Genomic DNA, 20010 nt, shown 5'->3' on the forward strand with positions numbered 1-20010 from the left:
ACTCTGGATATCTCTAATCCAGAGTATTTAAATAATGTGGTGTGACACCTTTTGACTATTTGTATATGGAAATATGACTTCTGCATTACTTCAATCTTGGTATCACTTCATGGTCTGGTTCCCACTGATGAGACTCCAATAAAGGTCAAAACTGGTATGGGTACTGGCCCTTTCCATAATGCATAGCATTATACATGTCCTTAAGGATATGTGCTTTGCATTATATGGGGTACTAAGGCAATTGATGTGAAGTCATTAGGCTCTATATACAAATAGTCCAGTTGTGAAGTTACTTCATGTGCAAACTTTGTTTGCTTACACTTGGGTAAAGGATGAAACCAGGAATATTTCTTGACATCTATAGTATAACCAAGTGAAAAAACTTGCAACAGTTCTAAATCCTTGTCCTTGCTAGCTTCTCCAACACCTTGACCACAACTTATACTTACTCATGGGTATAGAATTAAAACAAGAATATAATTTCTCGTCATGTATAATATACATTGCAACCAATTGGGAAAAACTTTCCAAAGTATCAAGATAATTTGTGTGAATTCAGCAGCCTCTGTATACAAGTAGACTTCCTGAAGTCACTTCAGGCTTATGCATGGTATATGAATAAAACAAAGATATAGTTCTTGTCAAATATGATATACATTGTAGCCAAGTAGAAACACTTACCACCACTTCTACATCTGTTGCACTCCCTGTGTTTGCATTATTAGCAAACAACTGGATATTCCTTTTAAAATCAAAACCTTTCCAAGAAATTATATTCTTGTTTAATCCAAGTGTAAGAAACAAAGTTTGCACATGAAGTATCTTCACAACCAGGCTACTTGTATGTAGAGACTTATGACTTTACATCATTTGCCTTATATCTCATAATGCAAAGCACATATCCTTTTGGATTAGTATAATGTTATGCATTATGGAAAAGGTCATTACCTAAACCTGTTTCGACTTTTATTGAGGTCTAATCAGTGGGAGGCAGACCCAGAAGATATAGGATGTGCTTTGTGTTATGGGATACTAAGGCAACTGATGTGAGGTCATTAGTATCTAGATATAAGCAGCTTAATTGTAAAGATAATTCATCAGAACTTTGTTTGCTTATGTTTTGATAAATGATTAAACAAGAAGATAATTTTTTAGCAAGTTTAATTTAGTTTGCAATCACATGAAGGAAAAAAAAATACATCCTTCAAAAATCATTCCAGATACCACGCATGTATAAATTGAATAGCAGCAGTGACCAAGTACAGAACAGAAACCAGCAATAAAACTTGTCTCTGCATATATTCACCTATTACTGTCTGTCTAATAGCCACTCTTATCTATGTCAGTTGTCAAAGTAGGTTCCCTTTTATTATTCTGTTAAATAAACTTTCTGTTACTGACTTTCTATCATAAATTTTCTTCCACAAAAATAATTTAGATTGATTTTTGTTAGGAGAGATGACCACTGTTCTCAATAGATGAAACAGTATGAAGAAAAATTGGTTGAAACCAATTGTTTTTGAACATTGTTTTTTGTTCATTACATTCATTTTTAAGGTCAGGTTTACACAAGGTGCATAAGCTTGGGCTTAAGTTAACTACATTTCAAATGTTAATATCACTGCGATAAGGCTAAATAGCTCCGCATGCCTTTCATGTTCTTAGCACCTGAATGGTTAGATATTATGCATAAGTTACTTTTTTAAAGAATATGATTCCTTGATAATGTTCTTCTTTCCTGCAAAACACACTAACCAGTTAGTGAACTTTTACACTTGACAGACATGCACATCTCATGGACTTTGACTACCTTAGTATTTTTTTATTAAACAATATCACACTTGAAACACTGTATGTGGGGGGGTGGGGTGGGGGAGACTAATAAACTTGCACTTGAGCAGATGACCTGCAGTGTTACACTGTATATGCTTGTATCTATCATAATAGTATACTCAGTCAGTGATGCTTATTTTATTAGACACATGCCATTCCTCCATTTAGGCCAGCAGAAGTAGTATATATTTAGTGAATGCTACTGAGTAGCTATTTCTTTTAGGTTAGTAACCTGATACTGGGGCATTAGTAAACCTTGAGGAGGAGGATCTTGCTGCTTTAAGCAAACTTTCCACAGAAAAATACAGGTTGGAGTAAATCTATAGGTTTTTGTCAGAATGTCTGCATTCTGTGTAATATACATGCACTTGTTTTAGGACTAATACTTTATACCAAAAGTAATGATATGTAGAGTAAAAGGATATTATTATTATTCAGGCCTCCATGGAGTCAAAAGACTCATCATGGGAGGTCCTTCCTAAGAAACACAAAGTCTATCACGACTCGTCAAGGGGAGGTCCGCCCCCTAAGAAACACAAAGTCTATCATACCACTCATTGACCGCTCTAGTCAATATCAAGTGAACACTAACCAAAACTACGTCATTCATCTTTTGAGCTTATCCTATTTATGTCTCAAGCTTAATACTGGAACAGTTATATGTAACATTTTGCTGTTTTGTCTAATGGTAGTTCATGTTCGAGGTTGTACCAGAGAACTGTGAGGGCGTGAATGTAGAAAGTGTGAATGATGGTATTAATTCAGAGCAGATTAATGGTTTTACAGAGAATAAAAAAGATGAGATAGATGCAGTGAGTGAGATCGTGTTATTGAGCAGAGCAATACAAAGGGCAAAGCGGCAGCTAGAGCATCTGAACAAAAGTCGACTGAGTCTACCAGCCAATAATAAAAATTATGATAGGAAAAATAAGCATATGAGTGTCAACGTAAACAAAATGAAGGAGTGAGTGCTGTATGGAGACTCGTTAGTATGAAGTGTGTTAGTAGAGGATTTGACAAAATCGTACCAACCTGGTGCAACCATAAAGGATGTAACTGAGTCTATTAGAGAGCAAAAGGAAAGGGTGAAAGAAATGATTGTTGTGGCAGGTACGAATGATTTGAAAGGAGACAAAATGGAAATGATAGAAGACCTGAATGAATTGTTTGAGGTAGCAAAAGAAAAGAGTGAGAGAATTAGAATGATTAGTCTTTTGCCTCGGTATGACAGTGAAATGTTTAAAAGGAGGGCCATAATTGCAAATAACTTTATGTGTGGGTTATGTATGACGAGTGGTGTGGAATTTGTAGATGTGTGGAGTGAGTTTGATGGGCGAAAGGATCTATATAAGATGGATGGCTTTGCATTTGAATGGATACGGTGTAAGGAGACTTGAAAAAGTGTTGCTGAATGTAGTGGATGTGCAAAATCAGGGAAACTAGATTTATTAAGAGGGGGGGGGGTAGATATACAGACCTTAGGGAGGCAGTTGAATGTATGAATGAGTATAATATGCCCGAGCAAATAAGGACAACAAATCAGAATGGGATAGTTAATATAAGGCATCAAGGTAGGGATGGGGCTAATGGGGGTCTTAAATTCATGTACACTAATGCTAGGAGTATTAGGAACAAGAAGGAAGAGTTTTGGGCCAGTAGTGTGCTGCAGGGCTCTGTTCTTGGACCACTACTTTTCAATTTGTTCATCAATGATATAGGAAGGGATCTGAGAGGAAGTGTTCACTTGTTTGCTGATGATGCAAATTTGGGTAGAGCAATTGTGAGTGCACAGGATGTCAAAATTTTACAGGATGATTTGGATAGTTTGGAGGACTGGGCTAGGAAAAATGGATGTTAATTTAATGTGGCAAAGTGTAAGGTTATGCATTTTGGGGTGAAAAGAATAGCAGCAGTATATCACATTGGTGGAACCGTACTCCGGGATATTGATGAGGCCAGGGATTTGGGAATGTTGGTGGATAGGGAATTGAAGTTTAGGGGGCACATTGCAAAAATGGCTAAATCAGCTCATCAAATCACTTGGCTTCTGAAAAATACTTTAACATGCAGAGACAAACAAGTTATTGTTCCTCTGTATCGAGCCTTGATAAGACCCCACCTGGACTACTGTGCCCAGTTATGGGCGCCAGGGTTTCTTTGTGATGGTGTGGAAGTGGAGAGGACCAGAGACGAGTGACCAAGATGATAGCAGGTCTGTGGAATGAACCTTATGAGAATAGGTTGAAGATTTGTAGGTTGCAAAAATTGGTCGATAGGCAGAAAAGGGGTGATATGATTGAGGCATTCAAATTACTGAAGGGTTACTATAAGATTAATCCAGAAGATATTTTTGAAAATAGGACTGGTGGTGGGAGGACTAGGGGCCATGCAAGGAAGCTGGGCAAGAATGTGGTTAACAAGGGTGTTAGAGCTAGGTTTTTTACTTGTAGAGTGGTGAATGAGTGGAATAAGCTGCCAGAGTCTGTTGTGGGTGCTATGACCATGAATGAGGTTCAAGGCAAGGTATGATTGATACTGTGTGAATGTCGAATAGTTGTTCTGTCGACTACTTGCAGTTGCCTGGAATAATAATAATAATGTTGAGTTTGAAACAGCATTGCCAAGTCAGTGGAATCTAATACAGGATAAATTAAAGGTGAATAGCTAGTGGAATCAAGTCTTAAGTCATGTAACACCAAAGTAACTCATGAAGGTCATAAGTGATTTATGTCTGCCATGTCAGACTACTACCAACTATTTCACTGTATGTTTTGCATCAAAAAACTGTACTTAATAAAGCATGTGCTTATTTTTGTTCATGCTTGGATAAAATAAGGATGAAAATAAGAATATAATTTTTTAAGTTTTAAAAGAGGTAAACCGTGAGTAGACATATCGGTACACAATAAATAACGGAAAAAACTCACGTAGAAAGATTATTTATTAGTATAATTTTCACCTGTGTGTCACAGGCATCCTCAGTACATTAAGCTCAAAATTAAACACTAACTGACAATTCCAAAAAGCGCCACCTAAGTAGCTGGTGTAAGATAACTAAAAAGGTCAATAACTTTCCTAAAAAATAAAAAAAAATAAAAAAAATAAAAAAATAATATAATAAAAAGTTAGGAAAGATTAGCTGATTTGTAAAGTACTATCTCCCATAAACTTCATCTTCACTAGACACAGAGTTCATTGGAGAAAGACAAGAGTTCTTCACAAAAGTCAGTTTCTCATGGAACGCCTTTATAAAGAAACATGTGAAACTCTACTTCATTCTCCTAACTTAAATAGATCCGACGGCTTACGTCTGTCCCCTTTATGGGAGATAGTACTTTACAAATCAGCTAATCTTTCCTAACTTTTTATTATTATATATATATATATATATATATATATATATATATATATATATTTTTTTTTTTTTTTTTTTTTTTTTTTTTTTTTAGGAAAGTTATTGACCTTTTTAGTTATCTTACACCAGCTACTTAGGTGGCGCTTTTTGGAATTGTCAGTTAGTATTTAATTTTGAGCTTAATGTACTGAGGATGCCTGTGACACACAGGCAAAAATTATACTAATAAATAATCTTTCTACTTGAGTTTTTTCCGTTATTTATTGTGTACCAATATAATTTTTTGTTGAATAATAGACATTTCAACTCAGTGAAAAACTAATTCCTGTAATCTGTTATTTATTTTGGATACTGAAGCTGCCCTTAATGCATAACCTGAAACAGTCATGAGTATTACCTATAAAAAAAACAAAAACAAATTCAGATAAATTTTGCAGTACATCGACATCAAGTTTTCTCTTCTGTCATTTTATACAGTTTATTTTTTAAATAGAATTTTTATAAATTATAAAATGGTCATATAAAACCACTATTTATCAACTGTGCATGTTGTACTAAGGCTCTTGTTGCTTGGCCTAATGATGCCATGTGTCAATGGTCAGTACCAAAGATTGAGCTGCCGTAGACATTCAGGTTATTCTCATGGTATAGTTGATGGGTAGGAGTTATGGGAGAGAGGTTTTTTTTTTTTTTTTTTTTTTTTTTACTTATCAAAGATACATGTAAAAGTATAGACAGTAATATTTGATATTTAGGAAAAATTATTTCAAAGTAATGAAGAAAGATTTGAAGTTATTCTTTCTGAACAGCACTAATATCATCCAGTAGCAGAATTCAGAGATCATGAAATGCATTGAAAAATCCAATGATGAAGTTAAGCTAAAAGGCTTAATCTTAATGTTTATCTAAATTTAATAAAATTTTCTTATCAGGTTGTGTTTATAGAGGTGGCAAGGGTTTGATATCCAGTGTGATTGAATATCTGAAAATAAATTAAGCAGGTGTGTTTATTTGCCAGGTGACCTATTCATTACACTTTCAATCAGTGGCGGATAGTGGCCGACTTGAAATCATGGGGTGCTGCAACGTTCGAAATATACATACACACTGTAAGTACAGTGTATATGCGTTGGGATAAAATATCAAAATTATGGTAAAAATTTTTAAAAAAAATTAAACATGAAAAAATATTGTTTATTATCGATAAAATTGTACAATTTGGTATAAATCAAAATTACTTAAAAATAAAATTCATTATCATAATCCCAATAATCTTCTAAAATGAAAACTAGAACAAATGTTATGTCATTAATTGTAATGTCCAAATATTTAAAGAGACAGAGTAAAAGCACTGCGAACACTCTACTACTGGCGCAAACTGCATATAAACAACAGTGGAACTGCGTGATGGACAGTACCGCATAGCGCTAATAGCTTGCATCTCACTATGACGTGCATATGTTTACGCGTAGCAATATGGCACTGTGGTAAACACAGTGCTGCTAGCGTCCTTTGCTTTCCTAAGTGCTACAAGATGGATTTTTATTATTTTTTATACAAAATAAGAGAATTGTATAGGATTGTTTATGATAAAATTAAATATTACAAGCAAATATAAATTAATAAATATATTTATATATCGAGAAAATATGCACGAGCTACCTCTGCTTTCAATTAAGAAGAATAATAATGTTTACTGTTATTATGTGACACCTCCAATGAAGCATTGAGTGAAGAATAATTAAAATAATTATTCTTTGTTGCTAGTGAGTGATTTAATTGAAGATCCTTGTTTTGCATAAAACATTTGTTACACATTTTATTAAATTGTACTACTGTGATAATGTGATAAATAAATATGTATAAAAAACTGGAATTACTCTGTGATGTTTAAGGAAATAATCAAAATCTAAAAGTAGTGCAACAACATTTGTGCAGATACTTGCGACAGCACACTTTAGAAAAGTTAAGTTTTTCCGTTGTTAATAAAGAGATAAGGATATATGAATTCAGTCATTGTTTAGATACATCTCTGCAAACTGAAATATTAGAAATTTTTACCATGATGTGCTCACAAATTTTGATTGTATGTTATCACACATAAAACTTTGAAAACTTAGTCAAAACAAGTGGCACATGCAAGGAGAAAGTCATCCCTGATTTTTCCTACACCAAAAGATAAGCATGTGCTAAAATGACAATTTATTGCATATGAAATGCAATTCATTTATCATCAAAATCACCCATCCATGCCCACAGTGGGATTTGAACCTGATCTTCCTGTTAGTTGGAGAGCACTAATGCTAACCACTTGACCAACCAAGCCAGTAACATTACTAGAAACAAAATTTCTTCAGCAAAATTGTTTGTTCAGGAAGATCCTACATGTGCCACTAATCTCTGTGTTTTTACATAATGTACAGTGCTTTATTTCTGTTTCTTAATATGAAAATACAATGAATCCTATCATAAAGATGACCTCTATTAAGACTGTTTGAATGAATCAGGATTATTAATTTTCTATAAATATTTACTGTCTTATTGATTGATTGGCTTGAAGAGATTATTAGGTTGTCGCTGTAATCTTTATTTAGCTACCATGTTATCAAACTATAGGAAACTGACATTGCACAAACTGACTTTTTTGAGCATACTGAATTCAGATAATTTTAACAAAACAGATTTGTATAATGGATCGTTCATGTTAATAACAGCTGTGGGTTTATTTTTGCACCATGTTGAAGTAACACATTGCTAAAGTAGAGCTGTCATAGCCCACTAAGCAACTGAGGCAATGCCTAGATGTAGCAAGTTGGGTGGCAAAATTTTATCTCAACCATAAAAAAAAAAGCACTTATTTTTAGTTTTAAGTATTTTGGCAAAATAGTGCTTTCCTAACAATAGTCCTGAACTCAGGGCATCATTATCTAAAATACAATAAAGAAACAATTTTCTGGAACCATATTGAAAGACTAAGATGTTTGCTGAATGTCTTAGATAACTTAGGTCATTTATCATATATGCAGAGAATTTAAAATCTAGTTGAATTTAATTTATGATTCAGTACTTTTGTCTACTTCTTTCACTACACATTATTCCTGCTTCCTATGCAGGGTCCGCGTGTTACTTAGATGCGACTTCTTGTTAGTACCACTCCCAACCGATTTGTCACCTAGCCTGCCGCTGGGGGGGGGATATATTTTTGACTGCAGTAGCATATGTTCACGGGCGGTTTGCCTGCTTGCAGGATGAAAAACGCCAGATAAACTGGCAGAAAAAACCCTATTGTCCACACCCAAGACCAGCTAACTTGGCTATGACTGAGGAAGATCCTCAAGTTCCTCACGTCTTCGACAGGAATTGAACCTGGGACACTCCTTCCCCAGGATATGGTTGTGAAGTGCAAAGCCACTAGGCTAACCATGTGGACAGTACTTTTGTCTACATGACTGATGAAAAGGGTAATTTGATAAAATACAACTAATGGTTGTTATGCATTGTATTAGTAGGAAGTTTATAATAATAATACTTTTTATAAGTTTATAATAATACTTTTATCAGTGAACTTTCCAGGTTAGGATATGAATATTGCATTTGATGTACAAGTACTCGTACATCAAGTGCAACTTGGATGACATGAATGTCATCCACAACAAAATATGGATGACATGAATGAAGTGTTGATTGATATATATGCAACATTTTTTTGGTAAGATTTTGTAATTAGTGGAATCAACTCACATTAAGGAAAGCATTAGAAAAGACATTTAATGTTCATTAATTTCTTTAATGTTGGTTAATCCATCAGAATTGAAATAAAGACTGAAGTGATGAAAAGGAAATGGGTGGGATTATGAATTTTTTGTGCCATCCAAATGCTGTGACATTATTATAGCAACCTTCATGGAATCAGCAAACTCATGATCAAAGGTCTGCTTAACTAGCATCGTATTCAACTTTAAATGCATTAATGCTCCATGTAATTGGCAAAACATTGTGGTAATGCATTCCATCACCTACCATTCTTCATGTAAAAATAAAATATTATTCACATACCTCTTTGCTCCCCACCTTTACACAACTTCCAGGGATGGCTTCTCTTTCCTTTAATCCTTTTTTTTTATAATCCCTTTGGGCACTTGTTTCTGGTGGAGGGGATCTCTCAGTTATGATCTGGCCGTTTCTGATTTGCATCTTTGTCGATTCTGTTCTTCCTATATTCTTTTCTTCTTCACCTGAGTCATTTTCTGACCTATTTTTCAGGCCACCATCATAGAGATCTAACACCCTGTTGCCTTGTTTGCAACTTATGGACATCTGAAAAGGCAATCCTGACAGTCTTCTGCTACATTGGACTATACTTTGCTAAGGTGGTGCTGATAAATTTTGCCTTTTTATTTCATTCTGCTAGTTTAAATTTTTTTTTTGCTATCTATCATGTCTGGTCGTGGTAAAGGAGGAAAGGCTAAAGCAAAGAGCAAGACAAGATCAAGTCGTGCAGGATTGCAGTTTCCTGTTGGTCGTATTCATCGTTTGCTGAGGAAAGGAAACTATGCTGAATGTGTAGGAGCTGGCACCAGTATATCTTGCTGCTGTCTTGGAGTACTTGGCTGCTAAGTACTGGAATTAGCTAGAAATGCTGCCCGTGACAATAAGAAACGTAGGATCATTCCCTGCCATTTGCAGTTGGCTATCCATAATGACAAGGAGTTAAACAGACTGCTTTCCAGAGTAATAGTTGCCCAGGGAGGTGTTCTGCCTAACATTCAAGCTGTTCTGTTTTTTCCAAAGAAGACTGAAAAGAAGTCTTAAATTCATTAACTACAAAACGGCCCTTTTCATTTTTTTTTTAATTCGATGCCTCGATCCCTATGAGAACCTATATAGTACTGTAATGAATAATTTTTTGAAAACAAAATTTTCTTCGCGTCATCAGAATATTCATCATCAGCAGAAAGGACCAACTAGAGCATGTCTACCTTTGTTTATGCTACGTCTACTTTAAGTTCTTTGGATTTTCTTTTAATCCATTCTAATGTAGTTTCTTGGTTTATCTTTCTTCATCAGTCTGTATGGTCCAGTAAAATATAAACATTCATATAATGATGCATATTCCTCCTCGTGGAACAGCTCCACAACAAGTTGCCCATTCAGAAGATTTTGCAAGACAAGTAGGTGCCTTACACATCAGCCACAGCAATTTTGCCAAATCCAGTCTGGTCAGGTGCCACCAGTTAGGAATACTGCTCCTCATGACATTAGCAAGCAAGCCCAGGCTCCCCCTTCAGGCCTTTTTCCATCTGGGGCACTCTCAGGGCCAGGCCCACACCATCAGCAGGCTATTTCTGCTTCAGAACCTGTTGGACATGGCCCTTCTCTGCAACAGTCATTGGTACAACCAGCTGAGAGCCAACAAATGCATCCTTGACCCCCTGTTAGTTAGTTTATCGAACTTTTTCCCCTGGCAAGGTGCACCCCGTCCTATACCATGTAATACGCAAATTAGTGTGATGAGTCAAGCTTCTGGTTCCCCAGCTCATCAGTTTGCTGCGAGTAAGATTAATAAGATTTATCAACCTACTGCTGGGCACTTTACTAGTTTCCTGTCTACTCAGGCACTGGTGTCTATATGTCATCTCCCACAATGTCAGCCGTGTCGGTAAATCAATATGGACATCAACGACCTCAATATCAGCCTCAGTATGCTGCTGTGCCTACTTCACAAGCTGCTCTGTTCTTTACACCTAGTGCTGCAATTCCATATAATTATACTCCCTCTTCATCTCAGTTATACTATCAACAAGCATTAGCCTACATTCCTACTGCTACCTGTTTAATGCCTGGAATGACTCAGCCAACTTCACAGGCCTCACAGAAGAAACAGAGGACTATTATTCATATAGAGGATCCCAATACAGGAAAAGATGTGACAGAGGAGGTTCTTTTTCATGGCAGTAATAGTTTTACTCCTCCAGCATCAGGAACTTCTAGTGTTATGGCCACACCACCTTCAATATATACTTCTTGATGCCATATAATAGTACTAATTATGTATATCTATATTCATTCATTTTTCATTTTCATTTTTTTATGTCATTCTTGCCACATAAAGAAGTTAAATCCACTGTACATTATTATTGAGAGTAGACAAAAAATTAGATAAGATTGGAAACCTTGCTCTGGACACCAAACATAGCTTTGTGAACCACTTCAAGTCTCCAGTGAGTCATAGTGAGTAGTGCATTATCTGTTTTAGATAATTCTTATCACCTAGTGTGAAAATTATTATCTAGAACAGATGGTGTCGTTTAACATTCATTGCTTGGGTGTTTCATGCCTCATTTCTCACTAGTCAGCACAAAACATCCTGATGTGAACATGTTAATCTTATAATTCATGATATATTTATTTGCAAAAGTATAAAAATACTGCATCTTAAATCTTCTTAAAGATTGCTTATCTGCTAACAGAAAATTACTGTTTACTGTCTTCATTCTGAATTAATCATTTTAAGGTAGTAAAATGTAATGTTTTGAAATTTGGGATCCACACACACATACGCTATTAGAAGAAGTATTAAGGAAGAAGTAAAGGAGATATAAAAGATCTTGGGATGAGAGTTGATAGAAATTTGAAGGATTGCTGCAATGTTAAGGAAAGCATCTTAATCATCAGAGAGAAGCGATTGCTTGTTTTGTTGTATAGAACTATGGTCAGAACACATCTGGATTGCTGTCCTCAGATTTGGTTACTGGGATTTGAAAGGAACAAAGAAATTTTAGAGATTATACTAAACAGTTCACATAAACAATATCAGAACTGTAGAACATTGATTATGAGGATATACCAAGAGTAATAACCTAAAAAAAAATTCAGTGGACAGAAGATGGACTGAAATGATCGAGACATTTAAGCTATTGGAAGTATTTATTAGAAGGACATGGTAATGGTAGTAAGAGATAAAGACAAAGGGATGTCCTTGAAAATTGCACAAGGGAGCGGTTGAGAAGCTTTGTTACATGGAGAGTGGTAGGAGTATGTTATATATTGCTCCAGCAGGTGATGAGAATGCAGGAATTAGACGAGTTGATGGAATGGTGTAATAGACTGCTTGCTAAAGCAGAACTCCCACATTGAGCTATAACTTCAGCTATGTATTCTGAATAATAATAATAATAATAATAACAAGAATAATGAGATTCTTCTCTTTCTGTACTCAAGTATAGATATTAAATTCAGATTATACATACAAATAAGTTTTCTTTTTTTTGAATGGTTTGTTCTTTTTAAATTGGATCATCTTATATTATAGTTTTCATGGAATAGTCAATTAATTGAAATTATATTATAAATTCACTTGTCATTTTACTTTAAGACTGTTCTTTCCAAAAAGCAAATACATTAAAACATATATTTAATTATAAATAGGGCCCAAAAATTATTACTGAGTCCTTTTGAGCCTATCAGAACTAATTTATCTAATAATGGAAAAGAAACAGTTTAACACATGGATATTCCCAAAAATTATTACTGAGTCCTTTTGAGCCTATCAGAACTAATTTATCTAATAATGGAAAAGAAACAGTTTTAGCACATGGATAGCTGTTTTATATGCTTAATGACAAATGTATATATCAACAACTTCTGAACAATGTAACAGATTCAGACAGTTAGGAAATATCACCATACTCCAGTTTGATATATATAAATGCTAGGGATTGTGGCATGGATGGGGGGGGACCTAATATTCTTTTAAAATCTGTTCTTTCAGGATCAGTGTGTTTTATTCCCAGTGGGAACTGGCTTGACAACATATTACGACCCTGGTGCTACGGTGAAACTTTGTTTTATTGGCAAGCAAAACAAAGCTTTATTTTAGTGCCAGGGCAGGGGTCATAATATGTTGTCAAGCCAGTTCCCCCAGTGGGAGCAAAACACATGAAATGTGACACTTACCAGCATGATCATATTAAAGCTACAAAATCTGAGACATAGTGATATTTTCTATTATATTTCTTTTAAAAATATGCTGGTCATGACCTGCTAAACTGATTTCCTTACTCACTATCTTGTAGCAACCCACAGTTTGCAAAACACGGATCTATAAAATCTTAGTAATGATGTAATTTTTTTCTTTCATACTATTATAATATCATGTACCCACCTGGCTCCTCTGCTTGTTGTTTTGCATCTGCAGTATGGTGTCTGTTCAGGAGGGAATGTTTATAACTATACAGTGGCATTTTCATTGCAGTCTTCTGAAAGAATAGATGCAGTGAGCAAAACTTTATTTCTCTAAATAAAAATGAATCCCATGCTTGTTGGCAGCACACCTGAAGCATTAAATATTTTGTTTTTGTTCGTATTTTTTCTGTGTTATATTTAAATATTAATAAAATCATATTGGATATTTACTCTTGTTAGATTTTTTTTTTTACTTTATTACATGTAGTAAGGGCCATCAAAGGTTGGTCGATTGATAGACTCTGCTACTAATGACTCACTCAAAAAGTTAAGCAAGTTTGAGCATAGTTAGTAGTTGGAAGGGGTTCAACCGTTCGATGCTGTTGGCACACTATCCCTTGATGAGTCTTTGGATTCGGGAGCTGTCACATAATAATAATATTAAAAGATAGTGCATTCTTGGAGAAGGCCCAGCTAGGACCAATGTCTGAAGTGATTACCTGTAATGATCAGTAGTGTTGAAATAACTCTCCTTCGTGGTCCATGGACTGTGCCTAAACCACTTGGTGTGGGGTCTGTATGGCATCTAAGGCAATCCTTGCATTCTACTTCTGAACACATTCATTGCTTGCCACAGGGTAGACATCTGTATGTGGGGAGCTCTAGCACTGAATTCTCCCTTAGGAGAATGTTTTAATCTTCAAGTTTATCAAGGGCCCTAATAAGCCCTAACCAGCACTGAAGCTATATGCTCATCATCTGACAGTAAAAATAAAGTAAAAAAAAAAAAAGAAAGACACCTACATCCTTTCTGATGATATATTTATAGGTAGACATCTAATTAGAATAATTGTCACCTGCTTTATCCAAAAGAGTTTGGAAAGGTTGGCAAGATTCCCAAAATCAGTGAAAAAAATTCTGTTTGGGGGGGGGGGGAGATTGTCAAAACATCCCATCCCCCAGAAACAATTGGAGCAACTCCTTTGTGCAACACCACTTGGAGGAACACTAATTATGATAATCCCCTCAAAAACTCTTAATTTTTTTAGGGGTAAATGCTTCCTCATTATTCCTGATGAGATTTGCCCTGAATTAAAAAGTTGAGGAGTGACAGATAATTCTCTTATGTAAGGATGGTATCTTAGTACCAACAAGGAATATCATCCTTACATTTAACACCCCAGCATCGATGAAAGCAGGGTATCTCAGTTGACCTGCTAGGCTCTATATCCTAAACTCTCTGCACTGCTTTAGATGTCAGAAATATGTTCATGCTCATACTGCATACCATGGTTGCCATCTATGTCTATTGTGGCATGAGAATAAGGACTAAGTGGGAGGGAAAAAATGTGCTAATTATGAGTGAGAATATCCAGCATGCTCCTGACTTGTTAAAGGTGGAGGGATGAAAAGAACATTCAAAAGGATCAAGCAGAGCATATTATACCAGGAGTCAGAGAAAGAAGTATAAATACATCATCTAGTGGGAAACCTTATACTGAGAAGACAGCAGTAAAGAAGGTGTCAGAGGAGGGTGGCGGAGTATTAACACATTGTCTATTATTTTATCATCCTTGATCAGCATAATTTACTTGCAACCTCTATAAAAAAAAAACTAGTTACAAAAGTAAATGTCATCTAAGTCTTAAACAGACCAAAAATGATTCCACTACATCTAAATTCATCATCATCAAATTCCTGACATGTACCATCAAGGGGTGTACAGGATATGATAGTACTACATGAAAAAATTACATCATTACTAACTTCCTATCTACAATTTTCCTCCAAATCAGTCTGTTACTTGTCAAGACTCCAACATTATCAGATCTTATATTTCTATCGTCCAAGGCACTTTGTACCGTATCAATCCACCTATATCTTGGTCTTCCTCTGGGTCGTTTTCCTGCCAACCTGGCAGAGAACACTTGTTTTGCTAATCTTTCCTCGCCCACTCTGTTTAAGTGACCATACTACCTGAGATTAGCTCTGCTAATGCATTCCTTGATGTTGACAATGTCTAGTTCTTTCCTAATATCCTCGTTTTTAATATGATACTGCCATTGATGCCATCTGTTCACACCTCTAATCTTTCTCATATCTGCAGTCTCTAGTCGTTGGCAGGGCCGGCCATCTCGGTGGTGCAGTGGGTGTAATGCGCCCAGGCCCCATGATCGAGTGGGCCAGTCGATACACATTTGCGGAAACGTATTATATTTTGAATGTTTTTTTTTTTTTTTTTTTTTTTTTTTTTTTTTTGTTTTGTTTTGTTTTGTTTGGTTTTCCTGTGCCAAAATCATTTGCAGGTAGGAGGTTTACAATACGTTTTTTTTTCGAATCCTTTAATTTTTACCTTTGAAAAATATTTTAGTGCCCTAAAAGGTTTCTTGCACCCAGGCCCCTTTATAGAGAAGGCTGGTCCTGGTCGTTGGTCAAGTGTTTTACTTCTGCCCCAGGTCTCAGATCCATAAGTTAAAACTGGTTTGAACACTGTCTTGTATAGTTAATTTAGTGTTCCGACTAATTTCTCTCTTATTCCAAATTAATTTATTCAGTTGACTTCCTATCATACCAGCTTTGTTGATTCTGTTGTCTGTTTCCATTTTTAATTTACCATCTTCACTAAAAAGCGTGCCTAAGTAGCCGAAATGTTTTACTTGTTCCACAGGTTCTCCGTTCACAACACTGTTGACATTTTCAACGATTCTACCTATTTTCATTGTCTTTTTATTACTCACCTTCATGCCATATCCATTACAACAGTTATTCAATTTAGTTAGGGAATCTTGTAGGCTTGTAGCAGATTTATTTAGAAGTATAACATCGTCCGCTTAAAGCAAAGAGCTGACACGAACATCTCCGATTCTGATATCATGTTTAATACCACTTTCCTTCATAATGTGATACATATAGATAATGCATAACAGAGGGGATAGTGTACATCCTTGTCTCACACCAGATTTAACATTAAACCATCATCCTGTATATCCTTCAATTCTAACTTCTGACTTGCAACTCGAAGACTGAGTATTGCTTGACATAATGCCCCATTGACACCATATAATTGTAGCGTATTGAATAGCTTCTCTCTTGTCACCTTGTCATATGCCTTTACCAGATCAACAAAATTTAAATACAGAAATACAGATCTTTGTTATGTTATATTCCCATGCTTTCTCAACTATTTGTCGCAAAGTGAAGCCTCTATTTGACCTGAATCCAGCTTGTTCTTCACCAAGCTTTTCTTCCACAATTCTTCTCAATCATTTCTCAAGTATACTTCCATAAATCTTCTAGGAACACTCAGTAGGAAAATACCTCTGTAATTCTCTAAGTAAAATTGCATTCCTCAGGGAAACCATTTTCTCATCCAGTTAGTTACACTTCATCTGATGACAGGCTTTAATTATTATACAGCATTGCATTATATTAACGCTAACACAATATTCAAAAAAAATAATAAAGAAACCTAAAGAAATACATTGGTTTTCTTAATCTAATCCTTGAGTTCAGCTTTATTATTATTTTTTTTTTAATCAAAAAGTTTTCTACAAGCAGATAATCTGCCGCTGGATTTTAGTGACCAAGTTGATTTCATAACCCATTCACATCATCACGTATCATTACTGAATTTGGCTCCTCTACACATACCAGCCACTGAATTAGAAACTTTAATTTTTTTTTAATTATTTAAACTTCAAATTTTATTTAAACCTCCTCTATCTAGCCCAAATTACAGCACATATGTGGTTTGATATAGATTCCACAAGGTGTCGGATTCCATCTAAATGCAACATACCAGGCATTCACCAAACAGTCCTTTAACTGGTTCAGATTTCATGGAAGAGGGCTTTGCTTCTGGATCTGTTTTTCTAACATGTCCATACATTGTCAGTGGGGTTAAGATCCAGGCTCGCTGGATTTCATGGTAGTCATGCTCGTTGAACAATTCTTTCATGATATGACAGTATCATTGTCCATGAAACACCCGTCACTTGCTGAATAAAAAGTCAACATGGTAGGATGGATTTGGTCGACAACAATGTTCAGATATTCCTTGGAGGGCACTCGACCTTCCAACAGTATCAGAGGACTCCTGCCATTCCAACAGAATATTCCCTATACCATGACACCAGCTCCAGAACCTTCAGTTGTGTTTACAATGCAAGCTGGGTTCATTGCTACATGGGCATCCGCTGAACTCCCTGCCTATCTTTGGTACAGAATAAGGTGTACCGTAATGTGTTGGACCAGATGGCTTTTTTCCAGTGTCCAGTCACAATGTTCTTGACATCACTGTAGACGAACTTTCTGGTTCTTCGTGGAAATCGGTGGTTTCTGTAAGGCATGCGACTGCCAATTCCGATCCTCTTCAATTCCCTACGCATTGATCGGTGAGATATGAGTTGGGTACAGCCTTCATTAAATGCTTTGGTCAATTGCTGTACAGTAAGTTTTGTTTGTTCGTACAAGCCTTCTTAGACGACGTGATCTCATTCCTGTCAAACTGTCTTTCAACCACGATTAGGCCTCGTAGACAAACAACATAGGGTTTTTTTTTTTTTTTTTTTTTGCTGAATAAATAGCTGGGATATCTCGCCTTTTGAGAAACCAGTCAGTCCTGTTTTCAAAATTGTGGCTGCTCTGTCGATCTCCGAAAGATAATTTGATTTTCCCATTGTAATCAAGAATATTGATGATTACTGACCAGCAGCATTCTTAAATATTTGCCTAAAACGTGACGCACGTGATCAAGTATTTTGCAAATGCGCTGCGTAAGTGATCATGTATATCTGGGTTCATGGACAATTCATCCGGGTGTGTAAAATTCATCGAGAGGAAAATTTATTGCAGGAAAAGTCATTTGCAGAAAAAATTTGCTGAGAGCGTTATTCGCTAGAAAATTGAAGTCAGTTTGTTTTAACACGTGTTATGTAGAAGTGTGTGATATTTGATAGTAAATTGTATCTGAGAGATAATGCGAACTCCGATGTCAGTATAGTATAGTTTTTTTTTTTATCATTGAAAATGACTGGAAAAATATATCGATTGGTAATCCATCAGGTGTTGAAGAGATTCCACGAATGTTACTCGAGTCCGATGATGAGAATGATATCCGAGAGATATCTCTCGGATATCACACATCTCGCGGTATCCGAGAGATACCGCGAACTCCGATGTCAGTATAGTATTGGTTTAGTTGTTTATTTTTTTCAATAATTTCTAGATTGTAACTGAAAATAAATGAACCATGTATTATATTTGTAGTGTTTTTTTTATCGCATTTCAGCACATACTAGTAATGAATGTATCTCTCGGATACACGCGACCTAAGCTGTAGTTTTTTCGATCGCGACTTCCTCAGGGTTAACCTCCCAACCAGCCAGGACGTACATAGACGTCCAGCAAATCCTGGATACGAGTGGGACCAACTGTTGAAAAACATTGATATCAAGTGAGTGCATTTGACTCATATCCATTAGAAGGTGCGATAATCCTTCACGCTGACGAGAACACTTAATCAAATTACCTCGCGTACGTAGCTACGTTCAGTTACCTATTGCCAGAAACGCAGTTGCTTGCCTTTTGCACAGTAACTGGAATCTATATTACCTACAAGTTACATTTATTTTTGCTGCAAGTTTTATCGTATAATTATAGTTTTTAATGCCAGTGCAAATAAGAGATCCTTTCATATTTCTTCACATAAGTTTGTATCAATCTGGAGAACAATGCCACTATCATTTTTTTTTTTTTTTTGCTAATTATCTTAGTCACCAATACAATTTATTCTCTCAGAACTTGATTCAAGATAATTATTTCTGTCAAACAATTATATTTTATAAATTCATAAAAATCAGAATCTTAAGATAAATGCAGTCTCCATCTGTTACAAATTGTTTTCTTTATTTTTTATTCATAATCTTAGAAAATTAGTTCACAGGTTGGTGAAGGTTCGCTCTTTTACGATATTACCTTATACTGTAGATAATCATACGTAAATCTTGAATCATATCACATAATGTATAAGATAAAATAAATCACTAGCCTTTTATTCCGTTATAGCAGAACGTTACTGTATATGAGGGGGAAGCATAATGCTTTTAATCCCTGCAATCTGATAGGTTACTGTGTATGGAGAAATTTTTGAGCTACATGCTCAATCCGAGTTAGGCAAGTTATAGATCCTATGAAAGGGAACTAGAATGGCCTTAGGTCGTCTATATTGGCATAATTCTGATTCATCATAATTTTCTGCTTGTTGGACTAATTCATTTGGATGTGAGGACGATTTTGAGAAGTACTTTACTGCGAGAGATTGCAGGAAAGAGTAGATATAAGGGATATTTGTGTCTCGATGAAGTTGAACATTTCTAATGTACCATGGTGCGTTTAAGATCATGCGTAAGTATTTGTTTTGCAATCTTTGCAGTTTAAGGATATTTGAAGTATGGCTCCAGGTGGGGGACACATAAGTGATAATGGGACGAATCATCAACTGATAGAGGAGCAATTTGATTTTAATATCTAGTTTGCTGTACCTATTGATAAGAAGATAGAGCTGAGCAATAACTTTTGATGCCTTTGCACATAAGGATTTTGTATGCGGGCTGAAGGTCAGTTTTCGATCTAGGAGT

General features: G+C 35.6%; 1 pseudogene; it reads left to right on the forward strand.

The window, feature by feature from the left end:
• Positions 1-9625: 9625 nt before the first annotated feature.
• Positions 9626-10000, forward strand: LOC150098256 (histone H2A-like; annotated as a pseudogene).
• Positions 10001-20010: the final 10010 nt, after the last annotated feature.

The sequence above is a fragment of the Typopeltis vanoorti genome, chromosome 16, assembly GCF_054136105.1.
Source record: "Typopeltis vanoorti isolate ZY-2024b chromosome 16, IOZ_Tvanoo_1.0, whole genome shotgun sequence".
NCBI classification, from domain to species: Eukaryota; Metazoa; Arthropoda; class Arachnida; order Uropygi; family Thelyphonidae; genus Typopeltis; species Typopeltis vanoorti.